This window comes from Rutilus rutilus (genome assembly GCF_951802725.1).
Source record: "Rutilus rutilus genome assembly, chromosome: 8".
NCBI classification, from domain to species: domain Eukaryota; kingdom Metazoa; phylum Chordata; class Actinopteri; order Cypriniformes; family Leuciscidae; genus Rutilus; species Rutilus rutilus.
Genome location: NC_140222.1, coordinates 44,195,961 through 44,223,603, shown reverse-complemented (window position 1 = coordinate 44,223,603; position 27,643 = coordinate 44,195,961). Strand labels below are relative to the sequence as shown.

At 41.3% G+C, this 27,643-nt stretch overlaps 1 protein-coding gene and 1 long non-coding RNA gene across 2 annotated transcripts in view; one reads left to right on the top strand and one right to left on the bottom strand.

The window, feature by feature from the left end:
* Positions 1–14,646: 14,646 nt before the first annotated feature.
* LOC311296093 lies at positions 14,647–16,306 on the bottom strand. The gene is made up of 2 exons (XR_014628490.1): positions 15,337–16,306; positions 14,647–14,848 (listed from the first exon to the last, which is right to left on the bottom strand). It is a non-coding gene; the product is annotated as an uncharacterized lncRNA (long non-coding RNA).
* A 9,407-nt stretch (positions 16,307–25,713) lies between these two features.
* Positions 25,714–27,643, top strand: part of LOC311296107 (uncharacterized protein) — a 98,570-nt gene continuing 96,640 nt past the window's right edge. Inside the window, exons 1-2 of the mRNA XM_084417754.1 lie at positions 25,714–25,912; positions 26,104–26,260. The gene's annotated coding sequence lies outside the window, so the exon portion shown is untranslated. The remainder of the gene's footprint in view (positions 25,913–26,103; positions 26,261–27,643) is intronic.

Genomic DNA, 27,643 nt, shown 5'->3' with positions numbered 1-27,643 from the left:
GTTCCACTCTATCGAAAGCCTTGTTTAAATCTACACATAAAATTATTCCGCCTTCCCCATCCTCCCCCATCCTGCCCACAACATCTCTTATTGTGCAGACTGTGTCAATTATATCCCTCCCTGGAATGCTATAAGCCTGATTTGGTGCTATTATGGTCCCTATTACTTTCTTTAGTCTATTTGCTAAAATCTTTGTTAAAATTTTATACTCTGTATTTAAAAGACTTAGGGGCCTATAATTTTCTTATTTTAACGGACTCCCTTTTTTTTTATAAAGAATCGTTATCATCCCTGTACACATAGATTTTGGCACTTTTTTTTTGTCCTCCATCTCCGTATACATTCTCAACAATATCGGTGCCAAAGTACCCATAAAAGTTTGATAAAATTCATGCGTTAAACCATCCACTCCTGGACTTTTATTTTGCTTTGTCTGTCTGATTGCTTCTTCTACCTCTTCTAAAGTTATGTCTCCCTCACACAACTCCCTATCCCCATCCTTAAGACTTATATTTATATGATCTAATACCTTGTCAATATCTTCTTGTTTTATATTCCCTTTCTTAAATAAAGTTCTATAAAACTCTTCTACTCTTTCTATTATTTCTACATAATCCACAACTTTCCTACCTTCTCCATTTTCCAACTCCATAATGAACTTCCTCCCTTGTTTTTTCTTCTCTAAATTCATGAAATATTTTGTACACCTTTCCCCTTCTAAAACATATTGCGCCCTGCTTCTTATTTTTGCACCTTCACATTTTTCTTTTCCATACACTTCAATTTCTGCTTTTATCTGACAATAATGCTCCTTTGCATATTCAGGATTATTTTCAATTTTCCTTGCTTCTTCTTCCAATAACATATACATATTGTCTAGTTTACATTTTCTCATGTGATTCCTTTGTTTAGAATATCTAATACTAACTTTTTTTAATTCCTTTTTTAAAATACCCCACCATTTACATATATTTTCTTCGCATAAGTAGTTTTCCATTTCATCCTTAATACACTTCTCTATTCTCCTTCTGTACGCATCTTCCTTTAATAAGGCAGAATTTAGACACCACGTACCCCCACCTTTTATTTTTGAGTTTCCCCCTAATTTCACTATCATTATTGCATGGTCACTTATACCTGTACAATTATAACATACATTCTTTATTTTTTGTAAAATGTCCCTTTTACAAAAGACATAGGTCTATTCTACTTTGCTTTAATTCACCCATCACCATTTGCCTCCTTGAAAATTCTCTTTTGAAAGGGTTTTCCTCCCTCCAGGCATCTATCATATCTTTACTCTGCATTAACCTTTTCAAACATTTTCTAGAAGTATCTTCTTTATACACCATGTTTTCAGCCATGTCTAATCTTGTACATTTCACATTAAAATCCCCCCCCCCCCACTATACAATTCCCAATACATAAAGGCTCCAACATCCTAAAAAACTCTTTTCTTTCAGTTTCCCCATTTGGAGCATACACGTTGACTAGCCTATATTTATCATTTTGAAATGTAAATTCAATCCCTAATACCCTCCCATCACCACCATTTTGTATTTGTTTTATATTGCACATCCACCCTTCTCTAACCAAAATAGCTACTCCACGGGATTTTTGTTTCTTTGTTTTGTTTCTTTGTTTATTTTAATTGCTTATTTTCTATATCTTCATTTTCCTCTAATGTATCTATGATAGCCTGTAAAGGTAAAAATCCTGGTTAAAATGTCTTTAACTTCCAATCCCTATAAAAAAAGGTGCTTCTGTTGTTTCTGATATGTTGATTTAAAAAAAGCGGTTGCTTCAATAGTTGTTCTCTCCCTTTAAACTCAATGTATACATTATCTTTAAAACATTTCCATGCTCTTAAAACTTCTTTATAAAATTCCGGTATTCCCTCTATCATATTGTCCTTAAAATGCATCCATATAAAATCATCCCCCATTTTCCCACACTTATTTATATAAAAACTCATTATTTTTTTCCATATTAAATCATCCTTTTGAAAAAACTTTTTTACAGTCTTTATTCTCAAACTTTGCTTTCTTATCATTGGATCTATCAGTCCCAAACCTCCCTTTTCTACATCCCCAATTATTGTATTATAGCTATTTTAGCTGGCTTACCATCCCATAAAAAATTTAAAATGAACGTTTTTAATCTTTTATACACCCACATTGGCAGACTAACCACATTTAAAATATACCACATCTTAGATAAAAAAAGAGAGTTTAAAACCAGTACTTTCCCTTTTATAAATAATTGTCTTTGTTTCCAAAAGTTTAGTCTTTTTTCCATTTTTCCTAAAGTCTCCTCCCAAACCAGGTCTCTTGTTCTAATTTCATCTCTTCCAAGTGTTATTCCTAAAATCTTTAGTTCATTCTTCTGTTCTTTAAAGTTCCATTGTCTTCCTAAAACATCTACCTTCCCCATTCTCATGTATTCAGTCTTATCATTATTAACTTTAGCCCCTGTTCCCCCACAATATTTTCCCAATATTAACATTGCCTTTTCAACACTCTTAAAATCTTTTAAAAACAAGGTTCAGCAACTAAAGTGTACAGTAGTGCTGATAATGGGCACCCCTGCCTTATAGACCTTGATATCTTAATAAAATCCGTTAAAAACCCATTTACTTTAATACAACTTAAAATATCATTATATAGACATTTCATCCATGCAATAAAATTTTCCCCAAAACCAAATTTTTCCAATATATCAAATAAATATTTATGCTCTACTCTATCAAATGCCTTTTCCAGATCTATACTTATCAAATATCCTTCTTCCCCTTTTTCTTTCATATACCACATTAAGTCTCTAATACTCGTTACTATATCCGATATATCTCGATTTAAAACACCGTATGCCTGATTTGTTTTTATAATGTTTGGAATCACTTTTTTCAGTCTGTTTGCTAGAATCTTTGCCAGTATCTTATAATCAGTATTTAACATGCTCAACGGTCTATAATTTTTAAGCTCCTCTCTTTCCCCTTTATTTTTATATATAATCTTAATCATTCCTTTTTTCATACTTTCACTTAAATTTTTCTGTTTAAAAATATCAATAAATAAATCATGCAAAATTGGCGTTAAAACATTCTTAAAAACCTTATAAAATTCAGATGGTAAGCCATCCAGGCCTGGACTTTTCCCATTACTCAACTGATCTATAGCTTCATCTATTTCTTCTTCTTTTATTTCTTTATCACACATTTTCTTATCGTCTTCCTTAAATTTTGTTTCAATTTGATTCAATAAAAACTCTTCATCTTCCTCATTTATAACTTCTTTTTTAAATAAAATATCATAAAAATTCTTCACTTCGTTTAAAATACCTTCTTTTTCTTTCACAACCTTCCCATTTTTTGAAATACTTTTTATCATTTCTGCTTGTTTTCTTGTTTTTTCCAAATCATAAAAAAATGTAGTACTCCTTTCTCCTTCTACTGTATTTCTGGCTCTACTTCTTATTTTAGCTCCCATACATTTTGCCTCCTCTATTTTTTTCAGTTTCTCTTCTAATATCACTATTTTATTTGCATCCATCCTTCCTTCTGACACTTTTTTCATTTCTTCTTCCCATTCCTTATTTAATAATCTTTCTTTACTTTTCTTTATTCTTTGCATTTTCTTTGAATATTCAATAGATAATTTTTTAATATCTATTTTTAAATTATCCCACCACACACTTTTTGCTTCTTCATATAAGACATTATTAATGTTATTTAATATGCAATTTTCTACTTCCATTTTATAAATGTCGTTTTTTAAAAGTTCTGTATTAAAAACCCACACCCCTGGTCCTCTCTCCACACCACTATAATCAATAATTACATTTAAAAAATCGTGATCACTTCCACTAAAGATTTTGTAAAATACTTTTGTAATAAAACTCCCTAACTGTCTGTTACATAATACTAAATCAATTCTACTTTGTTTTAAAACATTGTTAACCATTTGTCTTCTTGAATATTCTCTTTTTACTCTGTTTCTCTCCCTCCATAAATCTATAAATCTATGTTTTTCCATAACTTTCTTTAATTCTTTTCTCCCAACATCTGCTCTATATACCATATAATCCTCCACATCAATTCTTTCTAAAACAGTATTAAAATCACCAATTAGTACCACATTGTTATAATTCTCTATTAGAACATCCATTTCTTTAAAAAAAGTAGCTCGTTCTATATCCTCATTTGGTGCATGAATATTACATATTGTTATTTCTTCTTCTTTTCCTTCTACCTTTACCACCAATGTCCTTCCTATATTATCTGTGAATATAACTGTTGCTTTTTGTGTTGTACCCCTTCTTATTAAAATTGCTACTCCTTTTTTCTTATTAGGATCATTATTGTTAAAAAAATCTCCATCCCATATATTCTTCAAACCATGAATTTTTTCATCATTCCATCCTGTCTCTTGTATACATATTATATCATTCTTCTTTGTCAAGTGATTAATATTTTCAAATTTGGTCATAGTTGACAATCCCCTTGCATTAATTGAAACTATGCTCAATTTACTCATATACAAAATAAATGTAACATAAAAACAAACAAAAAACCACATCACTTTTGTTCAGTCTCTTTCAATACCACCTCTCAATACCACCTCAATACCAAGTCTTTTCAGCTTTTTTTTTCTTTTTTTCTTTAGATTCTCTTCTTATTCTTTGTTTTTCCATCACCTTCTCAATGTTAATTTGTCCTGTTGTTTTCAATTTACTCCCTCCGCTCAAAATGTTTTTCTTCACACTTTCCTTTACACCAATAGTTTTATTCTTAATGTCTCTTACCTCATCTATGTTTGTACTGTCCTTTGCTCCTTCATTGTCTTCTTCTTTGTTTTTCATCCCATCCTGTTCAACTTTATTTCCTCCTTCTTCTCCTCTGCTCTGTATATCCATAGTTAATCCATGTGTTTGTTGTGTTACATTTCCTACATAATCCTCTTCCACATTCTCCCCGTCGTTGAGTATCTCCGTCTCCATTTCCTCATGTTCCTCTTCGTATGTTTCACATCTGCACCTGAGAAATGCCTTTCCGCAGCCTTGGCACCGCGGGGCTATGCAGTCCCGCGCATAATGCCCCTGCTCCAGGCATTCTCTGCAAATTAGTTGTGGACAGTCCTTCTTTTCATGATCCACACTTGCACATATTCTGCATGTCTTTACCTGGTGATCATGAATCACCCTGAAAAACTGCGTGCCTTCCTCCGTGTCAAATCTTGTATTGTATGGCAGTGACAGCACATCTTTTGGAAATTTCACTCTTATAAATCTCGTTCCATCCGCCACAGTTGTCCCAGGGTAATACCTCCTTCTCAGAGGAAGTATCGGTGTAACCCCCCAGCTTGTCAGTTTTTGTAATACTTCCTCATCATTTATATACACTCACCTAAAGGATTATAAGTGTTGCGGCGATCTGCCGGGAGGTGTGTCTGCGCGCGAGTGCATGTGACAGCAGTCTTGCTTCTACATGCGCGTAACAGCGAGCGTGCAGCTCTGCAGCGCGCCTCAGCAGGTGAGCGAAATTAGATTAATTAGTAGCACACGCCAGAGACCTTCATACAATAGAAGCGGTGCGAGTTTGTTCAGGTTTGCAACGTAGCTAAGAACAGCAGAAGGAAGAAGTCGCTAAAGAAGGACGGAATTAAAACTTATGGGAAAAGGAAAAGATCAAAAGGGCTACCGGTAAGCTCACATCTCCTTACTGGACTCTGAAGACTGTTTAAATGTGATCGCTGGCTACGTAGTAGTTTGAATGGGCAAGTGAAATGTATGGTCTGTTGATAGAGATGCATTGTTAATTGCACTATTAATAGATTGAAGCTAAAACATTTCTGTACATTGGGTAAATGTTTAGCTTTGTACAAAGAGACTTAACCATTTCTGAACAGAAATAATCTTATGTTAATCTACAGTAAAATCGTTTGGAATGCTTGATTTCCTTTAGGGTGAAATTATGAATGCAATATGTCATATATAAATTCTGTGTAGAATGATAGGTTAAACAGAGAATAACAGGTTAATTTAAAAGTAAATGGGTCTAAAAGTAGAGCTGACTTCCTGGTTATTCAATGCCTGATTTACATTGTTTACCTGGGTTGATATAAAGTAATGGTTAATCTAAGTGTAAAATATACATACCCTTTGCCTGATGTACTTTGCTGTGCTTTATTGTATTTGATGTGAAATATTGAACTTTATTTAATTTGTTATATTTGTTGTATGTTTAAAGGTTTTTCACCTTCCTTGTTTACTGGTCAAATAAACTGAAGAACGAGTGAAATCCTGAGTCTGATCAAGTCCTTCCCTTTTCAAGTGTGGGAAGCCATGAAGTTTTAAATACACTTGACAGTGAAAAACCGCGGCCAGTAACCAGCGAAGATTCTGCTTGCGGCCACAACCGAGAGGGAAGACACTCCACCTGCGTGCCTGAAGGATAAAGCTGCTGTTCGTCTATTGAAGGGAACAATATGGCAAAGTCACTTGATGATTTGAAAGTGGAGAGGACCACAGCTAAGAGACTTTTCTCCCGTCTTGCCAATAGCATTACGAGGACCCATACAGAGATGTCTATAGAGGAGTTAAAGGAGAACTTCAAGAAGCTTACACTAGAGAGCTCCAGAGTCATGGAGGCAAACGAAGAGATAGAGGCCGCTTACATGGCAGAGTCCAATGCAGCTACTGCAGAGGAGCTGAGCGACTTAGTGAGAGCCGACATAGAAAAGACGGAGGAATATTGTAAGCAAAAGACGAAAGAAGTTAAACTCCTAATTCGAGAGACACTCTGGGTCGTATATGGAGAAAAAGAACTGTCCCTAGCTCTACATGTTGCAGAGAGTGAGTGCAAGAATGTCTCCTCCACCCAGCTAGACGTAACTCTGGAGGTTTATGAGTTTATGCTGACCCACTTAGAGAAGTTGGTGATCAAGGTAAAGGAAGCGCACCAAAACTGGAACCGCTGGGCTTCACCAGCCGAGCAGGGAGATGCTGATGGCCGTCTAAGAGCACTTGAGGTGCACTTTCCCCAGCTGGTGTCGCGGAAGGCTGCCTTCATCAAAGCAGCAAGGATAAAACCAGACACTGAAGAACCCCCAGGCCGCCGTTTAGCTCCAGTGGCAGCGATAAAGCTGAAAGCCACAGCTCTACCAAAGTTTGCCGGTAACCAGAGAGGCTACTACAGATGGAGGCAAGAATGGGAGGCTCTGCAGAGACAAGGTGAACCAACCGGCTCCAAAGAGGTGAAGAAATTTCAACTGCTCGATAGCCTTGATGAGAAGTTGGCCAGAGATCTATGCCTGTCAACATACAACTCCTCAAACGAGATCTTCCGAATCCTGGAGAACCGGTTTGGGAACCAAGCCACCATCGCTCTCGAGATTATCGAGGAGCTACAAGCAACTCCACCAGTCAGGAGCGGCCAGCCAAGAAAAGTCATAGAGCTCATCCAAACTGTGGAAAAGGCCCTTTATGATTTGAGTGAACTGGATAATGTAGATGCCATAAATAACCCGATAGTGATTAAATCCATCGAGGGCAAGCTCCCAGAAACTCTGAAGAAGGACTGGCTCACCTATGCTGCTGATGAGAGAAACGCTGTTAACCGTCAGAACCGTTTCGACAAGCTTATCACATACCTGAAATCACAAGAATCCATATATGAACAACTAGATCAGCTGAAAGACGTCGTCGAACCCGCTAAGGAGAAGACCAAGTCTCTTAAGTACGCCAGAACAAAGACAACCAAGACCAGCAGTGAAATAGCAGGCTGCATCATTTGTGGTGACCCAAAGCACAGGAAGAAACTATATTTCTGCAGGAAGTTTAGGGCTAACCTAAAGCCAGTGGAGAAGGACGCAGCGCAACAAATTGGTGCCTGCAAGAGGTGCCTCGAAGTCCACAATGGTGACTACTGCAGGAAAACTAATTACCTGTGCGGGAATCCAGAGTGCAAAGACCAACACCACTTTCTTCTCTGTCCAGTTGCCAGATCCCAGCCTCAAAGAACACCCAAGTCTAGTCCAGTGGGAACTGAGGGCAAAAGATACACCGAAATCCAAGAAAAGTTCCTCTCCAAACTTACATCGGAGCTGGCGCAGCAATGTCAAGACGCCTTCTGCAACGTAGCATCCAGGGCATACAATTCCACTGTAGCTGAAAGAGGTCTTCTGGAGGACAACTGCTTAAAGGAGTACCCAGTGATCCTAATGCTCCTTGACGTTACTGCCAACGATGGACAAAGAATAGGGACCCTCATTGACTTGGCATCAGACACGAACTACATAACACACAGAGCTGCGAGCAAGTTGAACCTGAGAAGTGAAGATGTGACACTGGTGGTTTACGGCGTTGGAGGGATGAAAGTGTCTGTCGCAACCAAACGTTACCTCCTCAGGATACGTGTTGGCACTCCCAGAGGGACCCTCAGGTCACATCAATTGATCTGCTATGGGCTTGATAAAATTGCAGAAGTTCACAGGCATGTTCCAGCTGTCAAGTTACAGAAGATATTTCCAGATATTTCCCTCAAAGACCTCGCAAGACCGAGGGAAATACAACTCCTGATCAGCCACAAAGAAGGGCAGCTGGTACCCCAGAAAGTTCGTTCTGTCTGTGACCTGGTGCTCTGGGACGGCCCGCTCGGCAAGACCATCGGAGGCACGCACCCGGACCTCTTTGAAGAAGTCACATTAATGGCTCATACGTCAAAGACGCACTTCGCAAGATCCATGAGGACCGCAGCAGTCAAATACACTGAATTCACCTGTAAAAATCCAGTCTCCTGCCAGTCTCCCGACCATCCCAGCATCCAGTCCAATACAGCCACTAGTAACAGAGACTTTCTGAAGTGGTGGAAATGGGAAAGCATCGGAGCCTCTTGTGAGCCGAGATGTGGAGGGTGTCGCTGCGGGAATTGCCAACCTGGGGGGAAGGAAATGACGCTGGCTGAGGAAAGAGAGATGGAGATGGTGAGAGATGGCTTGACGTATGTGAAAAGAGATCACCACAGCCCTGAACCACACTGGCATGCCAAGTATCCATGGACAGAGGATCCAGCATTGCTCCCCAACAACAGGAGAGCGGTTGAAGCCACATTTCACAGAACGGAGAAGCAGCTGGCAAAGGAACCCGAGTGGAAAATGGCCTATGCTTCACAAGTCCATGAAATGGTTAATCGCGAAGCTGCAGTGAAGCTGCCCCAAGAAGTTCTGCAAAGCTGGAAGGGGCCAGTGTGGTACATAAGTCACCTGATTGCACTAAATCCACATTCAGTCTCCACCCCAGTGAGGCTAGTGTGGAACAGCAGCCAGAAGTACAGAGGCCTAAGCTTGAACGACATACTGATCAAAGGTCCTGACGTCTTGAATCCGATCAGAGCCGTCCTACTGAGGTTCCGAGCTGGTGTCTTTGCTGCCCTTGGTGACATCCGCAAGATGTACAACTCTGTCTGGCTGGAAGAAAGAGAGGTCCACCTGCACAGGTTCCTATGGCGCGACACTGAAGATGCAGAGATAGAGGATTTCGCCGTAACAAGAGTCAACATCGGAGACAAACCTGCTGGTTGCATAGCCCAAGTCGCCATGCGGGAGACCGCCAACTTACCTCCATTCAGCCACTTTAAAGAAGAGAAACGTGTGCTGGAGGAAGACGCATATGTTGATGACATCCTAACCTCTCACAATGACCTCGATCACCTGAAACTCCTCACGTCCAACATTGAGCAGATCCTTAAAGCAGGAGGATTCTTCATGAAGCCCTGGGTCTACTCTGATCAAAGTGGGAGGAAAGGGCAGAGAGGTGAGAAGATGGATTCAAAGACCGTTATCCTGCCGAACCAGTTAACTGAAGAGGATAACAAAGCCCTTGGCCTCGGTTACACCATTGAAGACGACAAGTTACACGTCATGGTTGCAGTGAACTTCTCTAAGAAAAGGAGAAAAATGCGCCTTGGCCAGGACTTACTGAGGGAAGAAGTAAGAAGCCAAACCCCAGACCCACTCACCAGAAGAGAACTGTTAAGCCAAGTCTCTGGTCTTTATGATCCCCTTGGCCTTGTGTCTCCAGCAAAACAGAAGGGAGCCATCCTGATTCGAAAAGCTTTTCAAGAAGCGAAAGTGATGCACTGCATAGAGGACACCTGGGATGCCGCCTTGTCCAAAGAACTCAGAGAAGACGCAGTAAAGCTCCTCGAAGAATATGCTGACCTGAGACAACAAAGCAAAGAGTCACTTGAAGAATATGCTGCTAAGAATGGGACTTACTGGACATGGAAGATCCTTCCAGCCAACTCACCTCACCGAAATGGCGCTGCCGAAGCTGCTGTCAAGATCACTAAAAGAGCTCTCCAAAGTCTTGGTAAAGGAGGAGGCCTTACCTTCTGCGAATTCCTGACGGTGCTCAAGCTAGCTGCCAACCTTGCCAATGAAAGGCCTATCGACGCCAGAGTCCAGAGCCGTGAAGACCGCATCCAATACATCAGTCCGAACACCCTGTTGCTTGGTCGAGCCACACAGAGTGGAGATTTCAAAGCATTCGACTACACTACTTACCCCTTCAAAAGGCTGCAAGAGATGCAAACTCAAGTTAACTACTTTTGGAAGTCCTGGAGCCAGCTTGCAGGTCCAAACCTGTTCATCCGCAGCAAGTGGCATACTGCCGAAAGAAACGTTGCCATTGGAGACATAGTTTGGCTCTGCGACCAAAATGCACTAAGGGGGGCAGTTCAAGTTAGCAAGAGTCATCAGTGTGAATGCAGATTCCAAAGGCATCGTCCGGGATGTCCACGTGAAAGTCTCTCCGAGCGGGTGTGTTCAGGCAAAGACTCCAAAACCTCTTGTCGAAGAGTCCGGGTCTAAGGAAAAGGATTTCCAGGGTACCATACTGCATCGGGACGTGCGGCGCCTCATCGTCCTCATCCCAGCAGAGGATCAATTCGACGGGGACCAGCTTGGCCTTAGATTCGACTAGCCTCACAATGACACCATGGCTGCAGCTCCAACGAAGGTACAGCACGGCGCCATACGCGTGCTCACACCGCCAGATCCAGGTGGACGACCATGTGGCATCACCTTCTCTGACGGTAGTGAGCACGCGTATGGCGCCGTGCTGTACCTTCGTTGGAGCTGCAGCCATGGTGTCATTGTGAGGCTAGTCGAATCTAAGGCCAAGCTGACCCCTCTAGACCAGAAGGGTGACCCTGTGAAAGCCGAGTTGTGCGGAGCAGTCTTTGCAGCCCGGCTGAAAAACTACTTCCAGAAACACTGCAGAATCGATGTCGAGAGGTGGTACCATCTTGTCGACAGTCAGACCATCTTGGGCGCAATACAGCGTGAAAGTTATGGCTATCAGACCTTCTTTGCGAACCGAGTTGGCGAGATCCAGAGCAGTACCGACATCCGAGATTGGTTGTGGATTCCTGGGTCGGCGAACATTGCAGATATCATCACCAGAGGGGCCAGTCCTGATAATTTAACTGAGGAATCCGAGTGGCAGTCGGGTCCACAGTTCCTTCAGCTTCCTGAGAGTGAGTGGCCGAAAAAATCAGCCAAAGACATTGCTGCACAAGCAGGAGACAGTATCACAAAAATGCAGAAGAAAACATTTGTTGCGGTACTCACCCGAAGTCGACAGAAAGCGCAAGATTCAATCAGAATCCAGGAGACAGAGTCCAAGTCCAGAAGACCACCGGCAGTAGCAGCAGTCCAAAAGCTATTGGACGAAAGGCGCTTCAGCAGTCTAAGACGGCTGGTCGGGGCGATAGCATGGACTTGGAGAGCAGCTAAGAAGTTCCTGTGTGCTAAGATTGAAGAGAAAGAAAAGTGGGAGGCAGTAGAGTCATCTGGTATCATCACAGTCAATGAAAGAGAAGAAGTGTTCCGGAACCTATGCCTGGCAGCACAAGAGGGCGTACACTTTCCGAACACAACAACGGACAGACTGGTTGTTTACAAGGATCAAACAAGTGGACTCCTGATGTGTGGTGGCAGGATCCAGACCTTCAAAGAGGACCAGAGAGCTGTTCCCCTGCTACCTTTCCAGACCTGGATCTCCACCCTCCTAGCCCGAGAAGCACATAGTGAGGGACATGATGGAGTGGCAGGGACTTTGCTGCGGATGCGAAAGAAAGCATGGGTCATCAGGGGAAGAATTATCGCCCAAAAAGTAGTTGACAAGTGTGTCATTTGCAAGAAGGCAAAAGCAAAAACCTGTCAGCAAATAATGGGAAACTTACCTGAGGAGAGGACAAGCCCGGCTGCACCGTTTCAATTCACGTCTGTCGACCTGTTCGGACCGTACCAAGTGAAGGATGATGTCAAGAGGAGAGTAAGCATGAAAGTATGGGGTGTGCTCTTTTGCTGCATGTCGAGCCGAGCCATCCATGTCGAACTGGCAAGCACGCTAACAACAGAGAGCTTTCTACTTGCTTACCAGAGGTTCACTTCTGTCCGAGGCCATCCTCAGAAGATCTGGTCCGATCCAGGTACGAATTTTATTGGAGCAAAACTTGTCCTAGAAGAGATGTACACTTACCTGAGTCTGATCAAGTCCTTCCCTTTTCAAGTGTGGGAAGCCATGAAGTTTTAAATACACTTGACAATAAGGAACACCATACTAATACTGTGTTTGACCCCTTTCGCCTTCAGAACTGCCTTAATTCTACGTGGCATTGATTCAACAAGGTGCTGAAAGCATTCTTTAGAAATGTTGGCCCATATTGATAGGATCGCATCTTGCACTTGATGGAGATTTGTGGGATGCACATCCAGGGCACGAAGCTCCCGTTCCACCACATCCCAAAGATGCTCTATTGGGTTGAGATCTGGTGACTGTGGGGGCCATTTTAGTACAGTGAACTCATTGTCATGTTCAAGAAACCAATTTGAAATGATTCGAGCTTTGTGACATGGTGCATTATCCTGCTGGAAGTAGCCATCAGAGGATGGGTACATGGTGGTCATAAAGGGATGGACATGGTCAAAAACAATGCTCAGGTAGGCCGTGGCATTTAAACGATGCCCAATTGGCACTAAGGGGCCTAAAGTGTGCCAAGAAAACATCCCCCACACCATTACACCACCACCACCAGCCTGCACAGTGGTAACAAGGCATGATGGATCCATGTTCTCATTCCGTTTACGCCAAATTCTGACTCTACCATCTGAATGTCTCAACAGAAATCGAGACTCATCAGACCAGGCAACATTTTTCCAGTCTTCAACTGTCCAATTTTGGTGAGCTCATGCAAATTGTAGCCTCTTTTTCCTATTTGTAGTGGAGATGAGTGGTACCCGGTGGGGTCTTCTGCTGTTGTAGCCCATCCGCCTCAAGGTTGTGCGTGTTGTGGCTTCACAAATGCTTTGCTGCATACCTCGGTTGTAACGAGTGGTTATTTCAGTCAAAGTTGCTCTTCTATCAGCTTGAATCAGTCGGCCCATTCTCCTCTGACCTCTAGCATCAACAAGGCATTTTCGCCCACAGGACTGTCGCATACTGGATGTTTTTCCCTTTTCACACCATTCTTTGTAAACCCTAGAAATGGTTGTGCGTGAAAATCCCAGTAACTGAGCAGATTGTGAAATACTCAGACCGGCCCGTCTGGCACCAACAACCATGCCACGCTCAAAATGGCTTAAATCACCTTTCTTTCCCATTCTGACATTCAGTTTGGAGTTCAGGAGATTGTCTTGACTAGGACCACACCCCTAAATGCATTGAAGCAACTGCCATGTGATTGGTTGATTAGATAATTGCATTAATGAGAAATTGAACAGGTGTTCCTAATAATCCTTTAGGTGAGTGTAGTTCGGCAAGTGTAAAAAAGATACCATCCTTTCGGTTGCACAAAGTTTTCTTATTTCACAACATTGTCCATTTATTTGTATTCCATCCAGCAATGGTTCACAGTCTTCTTCTTTCTCCAATGTGAGTTCAAATTCAAATTCAGTTTTTTTCCGTAGTCCATATAATTTGCCCATTCCAGTTTTGTCCTCCACAGCTTTAATTATCATCATAACCGCTAATTGTTCTGGATTTTTCACATTCATTGTCAATGTAGTTTCCTTTTTGTATTCTCTCTGATATCTCATTTTTCCTCTCAATTTATTTATCATATCTTCTTTTTGATTGTCTTCTTTTCTCTTTTCACCATTTACATCATCTTTTTCTTTACCTTGTATCTTCTGTTGTTCAGTCCTTCCTTTCACCATTTCAGCTCCATTTCTCTTCTTTCTCGAAACCACAGTTGCCCATGTTTCTTCTTCATGATTTTCACTTTTTTCTTGCATTATCCTTTTGCGTAGATCAGTATCGCCATCCAATTCATTATCCTTTTTCTCATGTTCCTTTTCCAGTCCTGTTCGATTATCCATTATGTCCTTCCTTGTTTGTACACCTCTCCACCAAAATCAAAAAGTAAAAAGAAAAATTCAACCCCAAACAGTTAAAAAACTGCCTGGGGTTAAATCGTGACAAATAATAACAAAAACAAACTTTAGAAGAGCCTTCCTCCCCAACTGCAGCCTACTCCTTTCTTGGAACGTACCAAACGAGATCGGGCGTTCTCAAAGTGGTATGGCCGTAAGCGAAATCTGCTGCCAAAAACGGGCTATTTAAAAGGTTAGAACATTAGTGAAGTAAACTAAAAAGCTTACAGCACCTGGTATTCCCAGGCGGTCTCCCATCCAAGTACTAACCAGGCCCGACTCTGCTTAGCTTCCGAGATCAGACGAGATCGGGCGTTCTCAAAGTGGTATGGCCGTAAGCGAAATCTGCTGCCAAAAACGGGCTATTTAAAAGGTTAGAACATTAGTGAAGTAAACTAAAAAGCTTACAGCACCTGGTATTCCCAGGCGGTCCCAGGCGAAACCCAGGCGGTCTCCCATCCAAGTACTAACCAGGCCCGACTCTGCTTAGCTTCCGAGATCAGACGAGATCGGGCGTTCTCAAAGTGGTATGGCCGTAAGCGAAATCTGCTGCAAAAAACGGGCTATTTAAAAGGTTAGAACATTAGTGAAGTAAACTAAAAAGCTTACAGCACCTGGTATTCCCAGGCGGTCTCCCATCCAAGTACTAATCAGGCCTGACTCTGGTTAGCTTCCGAGATCAGACGAGATCGGGCGTTCTCAAAGTGGTATGGCCGTAAGCGAAATCTGCTGCCAAAAACGGGCTTTTTGAAGAAATGGATAGATTTTTCAGATTTTCTGAAGAAACTCTGCTGCCAAAACTGGGCTTTTTGAAGAAACTCAGAGACAATTTTTGTCATTTTGAACAAACTCTTCTTTTTTTTTTTCTTTTTTTTTTTTTAAACAAAAAAGCTTACAGCACCTGGTATTCCCAGGCGGTCTCCCATCCAAGTACTAACCAGGCCCGACTCTGCTTAGCTTCCGAGATCAGACGAGATCGGGTGTTCTCAAAGTGGTATGGCCGTAAGCGAAATCTGCTGCCAAAAACGGGCTATTTAAAAGGTTAGAACATTAGTGAAGTAAACAAAAAAGCTTACAGCACCTGGTATTCCCAGGCGGTCTCCCATCCAAGTTCTAACCAGGCCCGACTCTGCTTAGCTTCCGAGATCAGACGAGATCGGGCGTTCTCAAAGTGGTATGGCCGTAAGCGAAATCTGCTGCCAAAAACGGGCTATTTAAAAGGTTAGAACATTAGTGAAGTAAACTAAAAAGCTTACAGCACCTGGTATTCCCAGGCGGTCTCCCATCCAAGTACTAACCAGGCCCGACTTTGCTTAGCTTCCGAGATCAGACGAGATCGGGCGTTCTCAAAGTGGTATGGCCGTAAGCGAAATCTGCTGCCAAAAACGGGCTATTTAAAAGGTTAGAACATTAGTGAAGTAAACTAAAAAGCTTACAGCACCTGGTATTCCCAGGCGGTCTCCCATCCAAGTACTAACCAGGCCCGACTCTGCTTAGCTTCCGAGATCAGACAAGATCGGGCGTTCTCAAAGTGGTATGGCCGTAAGCGAAATCTGCTGCCAAAAACGGGCTATTTAAAAGGTTAGAACATTAGTGAAGTAAACTAAAAAGCTTACAGCACCTGGTATTCCCAGGCGGTCTCCCATCCAAGTACTAACCAGGCCCGACTCTGCTTAGCTTCCGAGATCAGATGAGATCGGGCGTTCTCAAAGTGGTATGGCCGTAAGCGAAATCTGCTGCCAAAAACGGGCTTTTTGAAGAAATGGATAGATTTTTCAGATTTTCTGAAGAAACTCTGCTGCCAAAACTGGGCTTTTTGAAGAAACTCAGAGACAATTTTTGTCATTTTGAACAAACTCTTCTTTTTTTTTTTCTTTTTTTTTTTTTTAAACAAAAAAGCTTACAGCACCTGGTATTCCAAGGCGGTCTCCCATCCAAGTACTAACCAGGGCCGACTCTGACGCCTTTTAACTTCTTTTTTCAGCATAATCCTATAAAAAAAAACTTTCAATGGTATCTTTGCCAATTCCACTTTACAACCATTCTGCTCAATATACATTTCAGGAAACTTATACTCTTTTGTTTTAACCTCTTGTTTGTCTATTAAGGCAATCCAAGATTTTGGAATACTACTCTTGATTTTTTCAAAAACATTAATAACTGTACCTTTCCTCATATTTTCATTTCCTTCCATTGTAATATCCAAGATTGCCTGGGAGGGCAGAAAACCTGGAACAACTTCATACACGTAATCTTTTATCCGGTATAATCCAACTTTCATAAAACTTTTGTTTTCTAGCATATGTCCTTTATCTGTTATCTTAGGGTTCAAAAACACTAGTTGATTTAGCACTAATTCAAGCATATCACACTTATAATATACTTGGGGCAGAAACTGAGCCCACACTTGGAGGACTTCTCTATAGAAATGTGGCATCTCCTTTATCATAGACTCTCTTAAACACATAAACAGATTACTTTGACTACAAGCCCCAAATTTCTCCAAACAATCCCTCATGCAATATTTCCAACCATATATTTCTTTACTATATAAATATTTCTTAACAATTTTAAGTCTTAGCGCTTCCCTCCTCAAATTCAAATCCACCAATTTTAAACCTCCCTCCTTATAATCTGCTATCAAAACCTTTTTTGAAATTCTAACGTTTTTCCCACTCCACAAAAAATCTAATACAATGGAGTTTGCCTCTTTTAAAACCCACTCTGGCATGTCTAACACACTCAATGTATGAACAAATCTTGACATTAACAAAACATTGACAACAGTCACTTTCCCTTTCAGTGTAAGACCTCTTAATTTCCAGTAGTTCACAATTCGCCTTATTTTTTGTAGAATTACAGACCAAGTTACATCCCTTGCTTTAATATCTTCGACACCTATATTCACCCCCAGAACTTTGATGTAATCTTTAACATTTTTAAAAGGGATACCACAGTTGGATATTTTAGTTTCTCCAAAGAACATAATTTCTTTACATTCTTTACATTCTTTACATTCTTAACATTAATCTTTGCCCCTGCTGCTCTACCATATGTTTTTATGTGCTCGACTATCCTATTTATGCTGTCTATGTCCCTCACGGTAAACATAGTATCATCTGCATACTGATGAATTAGACTGACACCATCACCAGCAAAATTAATAGGTTTTAGCTCTTTATCTGCTTTTATTAGGGTTGCCAGTGGCTCAACAGTAATACAATATAGCAGGGCAGATAAAGGGCAACCCTGCCTTATCGATCTCTCAATATTAAAAACATCCGTTAACACACCATTGCACTTTACTACACTGTGTGCACTAATATACAGTAATCTTATCCATGATCTAAATTTACTACCAAAACCAAAAGTTTCCAAAGTCTTCCCTAAAAATTGGTGCTCCACCCTATCAAAAGCCTTGTTTAAATCCACACTTAACAATATACCTCCTTCTTCCTTCATATACGATACCACATCTCTAATTGTACTTATAATATCTGCAATATCTGTATATTGGTATACTGTAAGCCTGTGTTGGGGCAACAATACTCCCTATTACTTTTTTTAGCCTATTTGCTAGGATTTTTGCCAATATTTTATAGTCAGTATTTAAGAGGCTAATTGGTCTATAGTTTTCCAAATTTAATCTACTCCCTTTATTTTTAAAAAGAATACTTAAAACCCCAGCCGCCATTGTCCTTGGCATTACCTGCATCTCATCCATATACTGATATAGCTCTAACAGTATTGGCGCTAGAACATCCTTAAAAGTTCTATAAAACTCTCCAGTTAGGCCATCTGAGCCTGGGCTCTTGTTAGCGTTCAGACTAGAGATTGCCTCATTGATTTCTTGCACAGATATATCATTATCACAAAAAAATCCTGTCTATATCTGATAATCTGGCACTAACTGTACCCAGCACTTGTCCCATACTCTCCATATGTACCCCTTCTTTCTTAAAGAGAGTCCTATAAAAAGATTCAACGTGATCTAAAATCCCTACCAAGTCACTTAGTTTTTTTCCTTTTCCATCTTCTAACTCAGTAATACAGTTTCTGCTCTGATTTTGCTTCTCCATGTTTAAAAAGAAGGACGTGCATTTCTCACCTTCTAAAGCATACTTCGCCCTGCTTCTTATAATGGCTCGTATCTGTTTACTTCATGTTTCTTCAAATCTGATTTAATTTTTAAATAGTTTGTCAAATCATAATTTGGATTACTGTTTATTTGTTCCAATTCTAAAAAAAAAACTCCTTTGCATATCTTTGTAATCTCTCCTCTCTATACCATTCTTTTCCTTAGCATACTTAGTACTCAGGATCTTCATTTTCTGTTTTAAATTCTCCCATCTTACACATACATTTTCAGAATCTAATTGTTTCATCCATTCAGATTTTATACAATCATGGATTTTAACTAGGGGTGCACCGAAATTTCGGTTGCCGAAAATTTCGGCCGAAAATGGCATTATCGGTTTCGGGCCGAAATAAAAAAGCCAGCCGAAAATGTCAACCGAAAATAAATGTCAAGCGCGCCCCTCCCATTCACGCGCAAACGCTTGAGTTTCACTCACGGTCGAGCTGTTATCACCATAGGTTATCATTTGTCACCCACCCCCCCCCTTCGTGGAAGTATTTTAAAGTTTCAGATGAGGACAACAAACTTGCAATATGTAACGTTTGTTCTGCAAAAGTCTCAAGAGGGGGTACGGTGCCAAAGAACTTTTCGACAACAGGTTTGATACACCACTTGAAAACACGACATCCAATTGAACATGAGGAGTACCGCAAAACAACATTGGTTAAAAGTACCCCAACTACATCACAAACACCCTCTGTGGCCACATTATTTGAAAAGACTAAGCAATTTGAGGATGATAGTGTCAAAGCACGTGGCATTACTGAGAAAGTGATGGAATTCATTGCCTTAGATGACCAGCCATTTTCTGTGGTGGAGGACATGGGATTTCGTAGGCTAATACAACATATTGAGCCACGTTATACACTGCCAAGCAGACGCTATTTTGCAGAAACAAGTCTACCTGCAATGTATGACCGAGTTGCAAAACACATTCATGAGCTCATTTCCACAGACAGACAAACTCTAAGTTTTACCACAGACATTTGGAGCTCAGACGTTAGCCCAACTAGCATGCTTAGCTTAACAGCGCAGTGGATTGACTCTGATTTTAAACTGCAAAACATTTTGCTTCACTCACGGGAGTTTGTTGGGTCACACACCGCAGCAGCGATATCTGATGCTTTGTCTACAATGTTTGACACTTGGCACATTGAGAAATCTAATGTGCATGTGATTGTGATTGTCCGAGACATTGCACGGAACATGTTAAAGGCTATGGAGGACAGTGGACTGAACAGCATACCATGCATGGCACACACGCTTCAGTTGGCTGTGAATGAAGGAGTGCTGAGTCAGCGCAGCATTTCTGAAATAACAGCAATCGGGAGAAAGATTGTGGGACACTTTAAACATTCTCCGCTTGCTTATTCCCGACTGCAAGATTTGCAAATACAGTTTGGGATGCCAACCAAACGTCTCCAGCAAGATGTAGCTACTCGCTGGAATAGTACGTACTACATGTTGCAAAGTCTACTCGAGCAGAAGCGGGTCATAGCTGCCTATATGACAGATTATGATCTGCCCGCTACTTTGAGTGCACACCAGTGGATGCTAATGGAAAACATAGTGTCTCTTCTCGCCCCATTCGAACAGATGACCAAGGAAATAAGCTCGGCTAAAGCCTCGGCTGCAGAGGTTATTCCTTTGATAGCAGCACTGAAGCGTCTGCTGGGAAAAGAGGTGGAAACAGACCATGGTGTAAAAACAGCTAAAAAGACTCTTTTGGAGGCTGTTAACAAGCGCTTTCAAGACACTGAGTCCAACCCTCTCTACTGTATTGCAACTATGCTAGACCCGCGCTTTAAAGAACATTACTTCGACGAAGAGAAAAAGCAGCGAGTGCGTGAAATGACACAAAAAGCGCTGACGGAGATTGAAACATCTGGTGAAAGAAGAGACTCGATGGGGAGCGCACCACAAACGGTGCCCGAGAAACGGTCACGTACAAGTGAGGAGGCGTACACTCCCTCACTTTCTGAGATGTTTGACGAAATTTTACAGGAAAGCACCTCAATTCGCAGCGGTGTTGAAACAAGCGCAGCCGCACAACAAATAGATGTATCTAGCTGAACAACCCATTGCCAGAAGCGACAATCCTCTGGATTACTGGCGCGCAAACAAAGACCGCTTTCCATTGCTTGCACGGATTGCACGCAGGTATTTATCTGCCCCAAGCACCAGCACAGACAGTGAGAGACTATTCAGTGCAGCATCTCATGTTCTTAATGAGAAGAGGAACCGTCTTTCTTGTCAAAAAGCTGAGCAACTTTTGTTCTTAAAGAGAAACCTGACACGTTTCCTTAAATAAAAAGCAGTCAAATTTTCTGTGTATATAGTTACATTAAAATTTGCGTAGCACTGCACAACTGTGTTTCGTAAGTCTACATAGGCTTACATTTTGTTTACAGTTTGAGTTTGGATTAAGTTCTATTGCTGTTTTTGCACTGTTGTTTTGCATTGTTTTGCACAGAAATTTAAAATGCAAGTAAATAATTGTTTACATGCAGCAGCAGAATAGAGGCCCACTGCCATTCTGTGATTTTTTTTTTTTTTTGTGTGCAGTTATTCAGATAATTGTGGATTGTTTTTTCCCCACAAAATGTTAAACTATTTTATTTAATGGAAGAAAACTTGAAGAATACCGGTAATATTATTTATTTATTGTTAAAAATATTTTAGGTTTTGTTATGTAACTGTAAGTGTTAATAAAAGTTTGATGATTATTCTATTGGTTTGTGATTTTTCATTTCAGATCCATTAAAAATTAAGCAATATAAATATATATTAAAGTTTTTAAAAGAAGCCATTTTCGGCTTCAGTTTCGGTTTTCGGCCAAGTGCATCCTAAATTTTCGGTATCGGTTTCGGCCCAGAATTTTCATTTCGGTGCATCACTAATAAATACGATAACTATATGGTAAAAAAAACTAAAAAACTAAAAACAAAACAAAAAACACACCTTTATGAAGGACATTAAACAAGAAAAAAATGCACTGTCTCTTCGGTTCTGCCAGATGGCCTGGAGAAGGATTCCTGAATTCTACGTCTGACAGATGGCTGTTCGTTATGTGACCCTGAAAGAAAAATTGCAACTTAATGTAATTTCGTCAAGTACAACAAACAAAATCACGTTTTAAAAATTTCACTGAAGTGATTACAAAATTGGTAATCTTAGAGTATGGTTAAAGAGCAACTCTGTAACAGAGCAAACCTGAGCCATTAACTACCTTAATATAGAGAGCACATAAACTGCCCTCCAAGTGACAATAATACACTGACAATACAGTCCAAATATGATCAAAAACAGAAGATTCGTTCTTTGCATACAACAGCCTCATTGGTGTTGTTAGGGGTTAACAGTTTAGGACCCAAGGAAAAGAAAAGATGTTTGAAAAGAAGACCCGGAGTCAGAATTATAAAAAATTGAAGAAAAGTTTTACTGAAGATAGTTTGCAGTTTCATCAGCAGAAGTCAGCTTCAAGACTCACACAGGAGTTAGTAGGCCCGCCCCGCTTACAGTTACAAAGATCACAGCAGTTATACCATTTCCAAGGTCTAAGCTACGTCATTGCTTACAGGCTGAATGATTCTTATTGGCCAAGAAATTGATAAACATAGTAATTTTCCACACATATACAGATAGACAGAAGCATATCTCCATAGATTATGCTGCTGACACTCGGACCCTGAAGTTAGGCACGTCATGACCTTCCAGGTCGCAGATTTGGGTTGCTGGGTGCCAGCATGTCTCGAACAACAACTCAGTCAATCTCCAACAATGCCAGTGGTTCCTTAACCTCTAAGCAAGAAGACTAACACACACACCCAGCACACATCTTTTCCAAGGTTGGATTTGGCCAGGCTCTAACTATAAACAGGAGTCTCGTCTCAAAACATCAAGATAAGTTCTTTCTCTCAGAATAGGACACTTTAGTCTAAATGGAAACTATAGGCTTTAACTGACAAATGGTACCTTAAACTATAGACTTAAATGACCCCTATGTGTTTTAACATGCTGAAGCCCTTTCTCAAACACAAAACCAGTCCCTATTTAATTTCTGGAAGCTGGGATAAATAGGCAAGAAATGTTACTGCATTCAAATATCAAATACTGACATTAATGAATACATGAAAAGAACATTTCAGTAATCACACTGGTAACTTCTATAACAAAGTAAAATCTCCAGAGAAGTCATTCAACTCATTTGATATTTAGAAGGAAACATATTGATTAATACCTTGATTATAATCACTCATTACATATACATTGAAGCAGCAGTGGATTCCAATCCACTCCCTTCAGTGTCCTGATGCGCTTCAGGAAAGAGTGTGTAGCAGTGATGGCAGACATACAACAAATGTTTCACTGTTTTGTGGTGAGAGAAGATCACAGAGATTACCTACGCTTCCTATGGTACCGTGATAATGACCTTAACAAGGACATTGTCGAATACAAGATGAAAGTCCATGTCTTTGGCAACAGCCCTTCCCTGGCAGTAGCGATTTACTGCTTAAGATGAGCAGCAGAGAAGGGTGCGCCGCAACACGGTCCAGACACCAGGCACTTTGTGGAACATGGATTCTATGTGGATGATGCACTAATTTCCTTGCCAACTGAAGAGGAAGCAATAGACCTACTAACACAAGCATCCCTCTCCGAATCAAACCTGCGGCTGCACAAGATTGTATCCAACAGTCTACAAGTACTCAAAGCATTCCCAACTGAAGATCATGCAAAAGACATCAAAGACCTCAATCTCAGTGGAACAACTATGCCTACACAACGCAGCCTTGGTCTGAATTAGGAAACTGCGACTGATACATTTACATTCAAAGTATCAGTCAACGACAAACCATTCACCCGCCGTGGTGTCCTATCCATAATCAATAGTCTCTTTGATCCTCTTGGTCTTGTGGCTCCTGTCACTATACAGGGGAGGTTTCTACTTCGAGAGCTATCCATTGAAGGAACAGACTGGGACGAACCACTGCCACAAGAGAAACGTGGTGAGTGGGAATCATGGAGGCATTCATTGAAAGACTTGCAACACCTTCACATTCCTCGTCCTTACACACCCAACTCTCATTCAAAGGCAATTCACAAAGAAATCTGTGTTTTCTCTGATGCGTCTACAAAAGCCATAGGAGCTGTAGCATATCTAAGGGCAGTAGATGGAGATGGACAGATCAGCATTGGCTTCATCTTAGGAAAAGCAAAATTGACGCCAAAAAACCAGCCTACCATACCCCGATTAGAGCTTTGTGCTGCAGTCTTAGCAGTGGAGGTAGCAGAACTCATTGTTCAAGAAATTGACTTCAAACCGGATGCTATTACCTTCTACAGTGATAGCAAAGTTGTACTTGGCTACATCTATAATGAAACTAAACGTTTCTACGTCTATGTCCACAACAGGGTGCAGAGAATCAGACAATTTTCAGAACCAAAGCAATGGCGATACATACCCACAGAGCACAATCCTGCTGACATTGCCTCCAGGTCCATCCATGCATCTCAACTCGTGAAATCTAACTGGTTTACAGGTCCGGCATTCCTGCATAAGCCACATGAAGATGACTTCATTATGACAGACAACTTTGTTCTCCTCTTGGAAATCCTTACAAAGAGCCATTGCAACGCTCATCCATGTAGCTTGCTCTTCTAGATCCACCAATGAATCCAACACATGCAGCGGTTGGCACCTTTGTTCACAAGCACGCACTGTAAGTGAGCTGTTAAAAGCCAAGAATGTGATAATCCACTCTGTGCAAAGGGAATCATTCAGCAAGGACATCGAAACATTCTCTAAGGGAGGACACTTGAGCAGCAAAGTTCCACTCTCAAAACTGAATCCTTTCTTAGATAAGGACTGCCTACTCCGAGTCGGAGGCAGATTAAAACTGGCAGATTTAAGCTTCCCAGAGAAAAACCCAGTCATCTTACCTGGCAAGCATCACGTTTCTGCGTTACTCATAAGGCACTACCATGAACGTGTGGAGCACCAAGGCCGCATATTCACAGAAGGGGCCATTCGTGCTGCTGGATTATGGCTTATTGGAGGCAAGAGATGCATAAGCAGTATTCTTCATGGATGTGTAACCTGTCGTAAACTTCGTGGTAAACTAGAAATGCAGAAAATGTCAGACTTGCCACCAGAACGACTAAGTGTGTCACCACCCTTTACTTACACGGGCTTAGATGTCTTTGGGCCTTGGACAGTGGTAGCTCGCCGCACAAGAGGAGGTCAAGCTCTCAGTAAACACTGGGCGGTGCTTTTCACCTGCATGAGCACCCGTACAGTTCACATTGAAGTCATTATGTCTATGGACTCTTCGAGTTGTATCAATGCACTTCGCAGGTTTTTCGCGATCCGTGGCCCTGCAAAACAACTACACTCAGACTGTGGAACCAACTTTGTTGGTGCTTGCAATGAGCTTGAATTCCACAAAGTTGTTAAAGAAACAAAGGTGCAAAGATACATCAATAACGAGGGATGCACATGGGTTTTCAACCCACCACACTCCTCCCATATGGGAGGTGCATGGGAGCGAATGATTGGTCTGGCTTGTAGAATTCTTGACTCAATGCTGATGCGGGAAGGACACTCTAACCTCTCCGATGAAGTGCTTTGTACACTTATGGCGGAAGTGACAGCAATTATTAACAGTAGACCTCTCGTACCTGTTTCTATTGATGCAGACTCACCCTTGATTCTTACTCATGCAATGCTCTTGACACAAAAGGCAGGTTCTTTACCTCCAGCAGGAGACTTCTCTGAAAAGGACATCTACAAACGCCAATGGCAGCAAGTACAGAGCCTAGCCAACCAATTTTGGTGTCGCTGGAAACAGGAATATCTGCAAACACTGCAGATTCGTCACAAATGGCAGGAGCCATACCCAAACATCCAGGAGGGTGACATAGTACTACTAAAGGACAATCAAGAGGCCCGAAATGAATGGCCTGTGGCACTCGTCACAAGTGTTTTCCCTGGTCAAGGTGGAAAGGTTCAAAAGATTGAACTTAAAGTGACTAAAGAAAGGTCCAGCAAAACTTTCTTGAGGCCTGTATCTGAAGTCATTCTCCTGCTTAGAAAATAAGAAAACTCCTTTAAACAGTTGGTATAGATGACATCTTTATAGATGTCAGGCGGGGAGTGTTATGTTCATTGGATTAAGTGTTTTAGTTTTCACACTTGGGACTCTAATTTTGAAAATTACCAGACTAAGCAAGGGAGCAGCCATTTTAGTTTCAGTTTGCTCAGCTCTCTCAAGCATTAAGCTCCATGTGACTGCCGCTCCAGTTTTCTTTAATGTTCATGCCTCCGAAAGCATTGGCAGTAAGTAATTATTGTAAAATGTGTAAATTGAGAATATTTTCTTTATTTCCTATGCTATTTTGGTAATAATTAAGTGTTGTTTTATACACCAATTGCTCAACTGGTAAGTCTGCTCTGTCAGCCTTTATATTGTGTATATATTTTGTATTCCTTTTACTAAAAGCAATTTATTTGTGTATTGTTTTTGATAGTTTCACTCTCCTTTGAAGCATATTGGAGTAAACATCAGGAGTTTTGAAAACTACACCCTGGCTCCAGTCTTTATTTGAAGGGAGTTTGGCTTGCTGCTAAATTGTGTTCACACATATGGAAACACACAAGGAGAGCAGTACATCTATATAAATGAAGGTGACTTGACTTATAGGAAGTGTCCCCAGTTCCGGCTGACCTAATCTATGACTATGCAGCCTAATAATCATTTAACTGATTTGAATAATATAAATGTATAATGATCTGTATGAATGCCAGGTAAAAGAGATGTATTTTTAGTCTAGATTTAAACTGACAGAGTGTGTCTGCTTCCCGGACAATGTTAGGAAGACTGTTCCAAAGTTTAGGTGCTAAATAGGAGAAGGATCTACCCTCTACCGTCATACCTTGATATTCTAGGTATTATCAACTGGCCAGAATTTTGAGATCGCAATAGACGTGAAGGACTATAAGAGCTTGCTCAAGTACTGGGGAGCTAAACCATTTAGAGCTTTAAATGGCACTAGCTGAAAGTGAGCTTTAATATTAAGTCACTTACATTTTAGACTTACTTCTAAAATGCCTTACTTCCTGCTCAGCTACTGTTCGTACGCTCTTGCTTACTGCTCCGCCCTTTGCTCGATCGCTTTTATATTTTATCTCCTTTTATCTCCTAAATTTAACTTTTATCAGCACAGTGCCCAAACGACAAAAATTCTAGGATTACTAGAAAAAAGCTGAATTCTTTTATCCGACCAGCCTCCCACTGAAAGACATCAGCTTACATTCCGGGGAAGGGAAAACACAACTGCCTACTTTCAAAAGGATAAGAGAAAATGCCTCTTCTGGTTCAAGAATCTACTTGCTGCACAAACTCCCACAGACTTTTACAAAGGATTGCAGTTCTTGAAACAAAGTTACTTGCGGGACTACTAAACTTGCGGGACTACTGTGCGCCAGTGCGTCCGTGCCGAGCGTTCCCTCGGTCAGGGAGTAAAACAGGTCGCAATGGGACGAGTCGTGGGAGGCAAACAGGCCTACCTGTGCGTCCCCGAACTGATCCCAAATCAGCTGATCCATCTGGGGATGGAGTCTCCATTCTCCAGGGAGAGGCTGAAGCCATGAGAGCTTGTCGGCTGCACAGTTCAGGTCTCCCGGGATATAAATGGCTCAAAGCAACGTTAGATGCTTCTGACTCCATAGGAGGAGGTGGCGGGCGAGTTGCGACATACGGCGGGAGCGCAGACCACCTTGTCAGTTGATGTACGCTACTGTCGCGGTATTGTCTGATCGGACTAGTACGTGCTGACCCCTGAGCAACGCACGGAAGCGGTGCAGGGCGTGATGTACTGCCAGCAACTCGAGGCAATTGATAAATGAAGGCCCAGACGGGTTAAGTGCTGGAGCACTAGGTCCCTGTGTTTGCAAGCCTGGTCTCGAGAGTGAGCTAGGATCAGCCAGTCATCGAGATAGTTCAGGATGCGAACCCTGTGTAGCCGTAGCGGCACAAGGGCTGCCTCGACGACTTCCGTGAAGACGCAA